Source organism: Sparus aurata, chromosome 7 (genome assembly GCF_900880675.1).
Source record: "Sparus aurata chromosome 7, fSpaAur1.1, whole genome shotgun sequence".
NCBI lineage: Eukaryota > Metazoa > Chordata > Actinopteri > Spariformes > Sparidae > Sparus > Sparus aurata.
In genome coordinates, this window is record NC_044193.1 from 317,270 (window position 1) to 324,848 (window position 7,579).

General features: G+C 49.2%; 1 pseudogene; it reads right to left on the reverse strand.

The window, feature by feature from the left end:
• Positions 1–1,565: 1,565 nt before the first annotated feature.
• Positions 1,566–7,579, reverse strand: part of LOC115585678 (FERM domain-containing protein 4B-like) — a 29,371-nt pseudogene continuing 23,357 nt past the window's right edge.

The following is a 7,579-nucleotide window of genomic DNA, read 5'->3' on the forward strand; positions in this document are numbered from 1 at the left end:
GGCGGGTCAGAACCAGCCAGCAGGGGGCAGGTCGGAACCAGCCAGCAGCGGGGCGGGTCAGAACCAGCCAGCAGGGGGGCGGGTCAGAACCAGCCAGCAGGGGGCGGGTCAGAACCAGCCAGCAGGGGGCGGGTCAGAACCAGCCTGCTGTGAGCTCATCTGAACCACAAAACGTGGTGAACTAGTTTGTTAATGTTGTTGTTGTCATTTCGATTTAAAACAGAGAGGTTGAATTTCTTCTAAACTTCGAGACGACGACACTCAATAACTTTGACCTCATCCAGCTTCCATACACCTGTGAGGTACCACACAGTACACGAGAGTACTGCACGGTGCTGCTGCAGTATTCAGTTGAAACAGTCGATGTGTTTGCAGGCGGTTTGTTTCTGGCATAGACATATATACATAGACGCCTCATTGAGCGGGTTGGCCCGCTGCTGCGATACGTCGACATCGCCGCCATATTGGAGGAGGCAGATCCGCCCCGTGAACTAATACGAGTCAGTGGAGTGAACTTTATAAAGCTCCTTCTACAAAGTGCTATAAGTTAATGTGTCTCATTTACACATTCACACACATACGGATATATTCAGGAAACAGAGAGGAACCAGAAACAACGTCTGTAACGTTCTCTGAGGATTATAAACGTTAACTAATGTATACAGGTCGGCACCAAACCGTTTTATAATGTTTTTATGAGTGTTTACAGCTGCTAATGTATGTAACGCTGTTACTGTGATGATACATGACAATTAAATATTTAATCTGTCCATAATAACCACATCCTGACATGTAAATGTGGCATCTGTGTGAATCAAAAACACCGTTGTTTTAATAAATACAGTGATTTTTGATGATCTAAGTACTAATAATAACAATCATGGCAACAAAAATCAAGTCTGCAAATCAAGATCAGAAACTGCAACAGCAGTGAAGAGATATACACCATGACAGAACATTATAACATGTGGTATAAAATAACATTTCATGGTAAAAAAAATAAATAAAAATGAAGTGAAGTATCAGCAGGCTACTATTATAAATATGCACCATATGTAGTTTTCAACATTATTATTATTATTATTAGTAGTAGTACTATTTTTCTGCATATTCTTGACTTTTGATGGGAGCAGCTGTAACGCTGGAATTTCCCATCGGGGATCAATAAAGTATTTCTGATACTGATTCATATGTTATGCAGTCAGTTGTCCATATTTAAAGTTAAATTAGATTAACCAAGTTGACAGTATGGCAGACAGATGTCTCATTTGCATGTCAGGATGTGGTTATTGTGGACAGATTAAATATTTAACTGTCATGTATCATCACAGTAACAGCGTTACATACATTAGCAGCTGTAAACACTCATAAAAACATTATAAAATGGTTTGGTGCCGACCTGTATACATTAGTTACCGTTTATAATCCTCAGAGAACGTTACAGACGTTGTTTCTGGTTCCTCTCTGTTTCCTGAATATATCCGTACGTGTGTGAATGTGTAAATGAGACACATTAACTTATATCACTTTGTAGAAGGAGCTTTATAAAGTTCACTCCACTGACTCGTATTAGTTCACGGGGCGGATCTGCCTCCTCCAATATGGCGGCGACGTTGACGTACGGTCCAGCGCTCAATGAGGCGTCTATGTATATATGTCTGTGGTTTCTGAGTCCAGAGGTCAAAGCAGTGCATGCTGGGGACTCTTTCTGCTCCTCTGAAGCTACGGTCACATGACAGCAGCTGCAGCCAATCACAGGATGATCAGTGACATCATCAGTCATCCCAGTCTGTGTCCAATCAGGTGGTTTGATCCACGAACGTCAGAATCCACCAACAGACATTTGAGCCCCTGAAGAGGTCGGCGTCTTGTGACATCATCGCAGCTGAGCACACCTGGTCCAGGTGTCCACTGGTTCTTTTAAGAGATCCAGGGTGTGTCCATGTTTGATGATGTCATCAGTGGTGACTCCTTCACATGTTTGAAGAGGCTGCAGGTGTGTCATGTGACCACAGCTTCCTGTGGGAGGAGTCGAGGTCAGGCTGGTATCTCTGAACTGATAATAAAAAGACAAACAGATCAATAAGAATCAATACTGTCGATCAGAAGTTGGAACACCGATGTCAAGTTTGTTTTTAAAAGAGTTCATGAAAGTCCATTCAGTCGATCAATAAACCAATAGATCAACACTGTGACATCATCGTCTGATTGTCGCTGCAGATGATCCTGAAAAGTTGAAGAAGTTCAGCGACTCCTCCGTCCTCTTATTGCTCTCACTCCACCAACGTTCTCCACCCACGTTCTCCTCACAAGGGACCACTGTTCTCCTCAAATCGATCAATCGAACTCACACAAGTTCACTTGTCAAACAACTGTCATCCATTCAGCCGGATCAACAGTCTGCAGCACCAGGAGCCTCTTTAGAACCTGATCATAAACAATGGATGTATACAGAGAGATGCCACAGGTGAGTGAGGTGTGGACGTCTGAGGAGGCGGAGCTTCATTTATTCTCATTAAAGCTGCTCAGTGTCACATGTGGATCCTCACAGAGCACCAGAGTTACACCCAACCTCCATGAAGCGCTCCAGGCTTTGAAGCTAGTTGTCTCAGTGTTCAAACTGTAATGACATCATCACGGGACACACTGCGGCCCGAAAACACTTTGAACCAACACGGTGAAAGAAGACACAAATGACATCCCCGAGAGATCACTCAGAGTTTGATCCATTCAGTTCAATAACATTTGTAAAGTCTGGAAGAGATTAAATCCTTTAGTGTTAGTTAGCTGGGCGCTAAACAGGAAGTTAGCCGGCTCGGTCGGTGGAAGTCTCTAGTGCTCGCGCTCTGTGAGCCGCACAACACGGAAGATCTCGGTAATTTCAGACCAGGACATCAAACAACACTGAGCAGCACTCATAGCAATGAACAAGGCTCCGCCTCCAACACTGAGTCCAGGTTTAATATAACGTCAACTGTTACACCTGCAAGTAGCTAACTTCTTGTTTAGCTTTCTGATCAAACAGGGAAACCAGTTGTTTCAAATCCTGTTTAACTGACGCGTCGTCAACACAGCGAGCTGATGGAGGCGTCACGTCACGCTGTAGTTACACCGTCTGACCACCAGGACCAACATGCTGCAGCAGCCTGATGCTGCTCCAACAGCTGCTGGTGCTGTTCAGTCGTCCTGAGCATGTTAGACATGATCGATATGATTATTACTGATAACTTTGGTGTGTTTGGTATGACTGACTCTCAATGCTGCTGATACAACAGACCTCACTGGTTCTTCACTGGTGTTGCTGGATGCAGGAAGAGGAAGCTTCCTTGTGTGGTCGTGAGGAGGAGTCCTGTGATTGGCCGTCTGTTCTTTCTGTTTCCTGCTGCAGCAGCTGTTGATCTTTAGTGCAGAGACGTTGAGTCCAGACTGTAAGAATACCTGAAGAGTCTCACCTGACAGTTTAAGTCTGGACTCACCTGAGGGATAGAACAGGTCACCTGATCTGATCAGAGTTCATCTGTACAGACTGCTGGTCTGCGGGACAGAGCTGGTGACATCAGCTGGTGATTATGTGCAACAGTTTCATCATCATCATCATCATCATCATCTTCATCTTCATCTTTCGTACATCAATCGTACAAAAGCTTGTTCAGTCTTGATTGTCTGAGCAGATTAAAGACTAACTGTTGTCATGGAAACAAAAGTAAAACACCAAGTCGTCAGCTGGGTTTTTATCCAGAATCCTTTCGATTTTCACACACTGAGGAAGTCGTTTCATCCCTGATCAAATCAGCGGTCCATCACAGCTGAGCAGCATTCCCATTGGTCAACAGGAGGTCAGCTGTCATGTGTCAACCCACTTACCGCTGACATCACTATTCTCTGTGTGACATCACGGTGGGCAGAGTTTTAGGAAGTCCTCCTGAACAAGCATCAGGACACGCTGATCCCAGGAAGCCAGCCTGGGATTGGTCTGTCTGCGTCCTGACTGGTCGGTGAGTCAGACAAGAGTTCCAGGAGACGGCTGGTCCAGAGTCAGATCTCTGAGAGGGACTTCCTGTTTGTGAGGAGGGAAGGAGTCGTGGTGGAGAGAGCTGTCCACAGACCTGAGAGAGACAGAGAGAGAGAGGGTCATGACTGGAGCTCAGGTGTACCTGCTGTACCTGCGCTGGTGAGCTGACTCTACCTGCCGTGCAGCGGGTGTCCATGGAACGTGGCTGAATGTGGCAGCGTCTGTTTGTGTTGCGGCGGAGCGTGATGATGACTCGTCTCTGTCTGGATGACAACGGTTGTCCTCCGTCTGCCCTGCAGAGCTCCACCCCCTCCGGTCTGAACTTTGACCCCGTCGTTCACCTTAGTGTTGACCCCTGCGTTGACCTTTCCGCTGGCCTGGTTTTGGTGGGTGGAGCCTATTGTGTTCCGCAGGTACCAGTCCCTCAGACCTGTGGACCACAGAGAGATCAGATCACCTCCACCTGTCCTCCTGCCCCGTCAGCACTGCTCACCTGCAGCGTGTTGTTACAACCTGTTCTCCGATCGGACTGTGATGTCAGCGACCGCGGGTATCTCAGCTTCCTGCTGAGGATCCACGGCAAGACGTCAGCGTAACTCAGTCTTTACTCAGACGTGCTCTTGATTTACAGCATGTCTGAGTAAAGACTTTAAATACAGGTGATCAGGTGTGATTGACTCCCAGCAGGGGGCAGCACACACACACACACACACACTAGCCTCTTTCACACTGCCGTTTGCATGCAGGGATCCTGCACCAATTCTCTGCACCCTCCCCTGTGTGAAAGTTTCAGATGAGGAGAGGGGGGAAATTTGGCTCCGGCGCTGATCCGCCTCTGGAGGTAGTATCAGGGCCGCATTATTGGTGAGCCGTCCCAGTGTGAACGGATAATCTGGAGGCGCGGAGCGAGGGCGTGTCGGTCTGACAGTCTGATAACTACACAGGTCCTTCACTCAACTAAATACAGAGAAATGTCCCACAAAGCAACGTTACATGACCGAACAACAGTAACGTAGTAACTGTAACTGTCTTTAACAACTTATATGAGGAAAACAAATACCACAGCTGTACGTGGAGAAGCGTCTGTCCTCCTGTCCATCCTCCTGTCTGTCCTCCTGTCTGTCCACCTGTCTGTCCTCCTGTCTGTCCTCCTGTCTGTCCTCCTGTCTGTCCTACCGACTCTTCCTCACATTTCTGCTCAAAAACAGCGTTTGTCACCGGTAAAAACTTTAACTCACCGAGTGTTTGTAATGAAAATAAATCACCGCGACCGTCAGCCCTCCTGACCGAGACTTCAGGGAACTTTCCCCCAGAAAACAGCCTCCGTCCCCGCGAGTGACGGAGTCAGACAGCGTCCTGTTTACTGATGGTGATTATGTATAATTATGTAATTTAGCATGAAAAACTTGTCACTTTCCAGGATGTTTGGTGGGTCAGGATCTCAATCACTACACATTATAACAGCATCTATATGATTATAAACTGTCCGCGGGTTTAGATTGACAGGGGAACACCTGGGGAACACCGACATCATCAACATGACGTGTACCATCACGCCTCTTTAGGAGCCGCAGCGCCGGCTTTCTGTTTGAATTACAAACATGAAGGCGGAGATGCTTCGCTCTGTGTGAATCACCATCAGCGGAGAATTGGCGAACCACCACTCCGGAGATAATGCAGAGACGCTGTGTAAAAACGGCTACAGTTCCCACTGCTGTGACCCAGTCAGATTTTATATTGTTCACCAACAGAGACCTGAGGGCTGCTGGGTCAGGGGTCCACAGGGATCCTCAGAGACCCTCACGGGTCCTAAAAGACCCTCAGGGGTCCTCAGGAGTCCACAGGGGTCCTCAGAGACCCTCACCCCCCTAAAAGACCCTCAGAGGTCCTTAAAGGCTCTCAGAGGTCCTTAAAGGCTCTCAGGGGTCCACAGGGAAGAGAAGAAGTACTGACACGTTACACGTTTCAGTGAAGTTGTCATGAAGAACAGACTCAGGTAACAAGAGGACAGGAAGTGGCTGTGGTGTAACAGGAAGTGGCCCTGATTTAACAGGAAGTAGCTACGATGTAACAGGAAGTGGCCCTGATTTAATAGGAAGTGGCTGTGATTTAACAGGAAGTAGCTGTGATGTAACAGGAAGTAGCTACGATGTAACAGGAAGTGGCCCTGATCTAACAGGAAGTGGAAGTGTGTGTGCCATACCTTCCAGGGCGAGGGCCTTGTGCAGGCTCCTTGTGGCCTCCTCCAGCTGTGCGTCCTGGGTGGGGGGCAGGTGTGGTGGACGGGGGGGCAGCAGGTGGGGGGGGGGGTCAGGCTGGATGGCGGACAGAGGAGGATTGTGGGTATCGGTTTGGCTCTGCTGCACTGGGAGGAAGGGGCCGCAGGATTTGGTACGGGTCACTTTGATCCGCCGCTGGTCACCTGGGTGACCGCGGCAGGTGGGCGGGGCTCCCAGGGGCTGCTGTAAGGACAAGCCGTTGTAGAGCAGCTGGTGCTGTGATGTGATTGGCTTCCTGTTGTTGGTCTGGGACTGCTGCCGCTGCAGCTGCTGTTGTTTCCCCCAGACGTAGTCCAGCAGCACCTCGCTGTACCCGCCTCCTCTCCCTCGCCCCGCCCCTCCCCCCTCGCTCACTGCGTTATTCATCCTCGTGCGTCCGTCTGTCAGTGTCTCAGAGCTCATGAACGCTCCAGCTGTGTTTTTTCCTCTGGACCCCAGCAAGCCGTTTACCCATAATCCCCCCTCCTCCTCTGGGGGGTTGATGTGGTCCAGGAGGGCATCTGAGCTGTGACTGTGGCGAGCGCCATTCACCCTGACTCCGCCCTCCGCCGCACTGGGATCAGAGGGGCCCGAGGAGAAGGAGGAGTCCTGAGAGCGTGGCGGAGGAGGGGGGGGGGGAGGGGGTTGGTAGGGGGCTGAGAGGGAGGAAGTGGGAGGGGCCTGTGGGCCTGAAGGGCATCAGGATGGTCGCACCTGAGAGAGGAGATGAGAAGTCTTCAGGTAGACTGACTGTTGTCATACAGGTGTGTGCGTGTGCGCGTGCGTGTGCGTGCGCGCGTGTGTGTACCTGTTGTGCAGTGAGTTCTTCCTGGTTTTGTTCTGGTAGAGAACCTCAACTGGAGAACCAGCAGAGACCAGCGGGGGGCGACACTGAGACACCCCGTCATCTGACAGACAGACAGGTTAGTGTATAATCACAGAACAGATGTAGAATGCTGTTTTAAAGTCTCTGATGGAGATCATTGTGAGCAAATAAGGAGCTATCAAAATAAGAGCTGTTGGCCAGCAGGTGGAGCTGTGTGTGTGTGTGTGTGTGTGTGTGTGTGTGTGTGTGTGTGTGTGTGTGTGTTACCGTTGTCGTGTCCTGCTGAGTCTGATGTCGAGCTGCTCTCTGATCTCACTGTGTCATCTGGAAGAACACACACACAAACACAGATAGTTAGTTTCCTCATCTTCTTCAAACAATGACTTCTCGTCTGCTGCCAGCCAGTGTGTGTGTGTGTGTGTGTATGTGTGTGTGTGTGTGCGTGTGTGTGTGTGTGTGTATGTGTGTGTGTGTGTGTGCGTG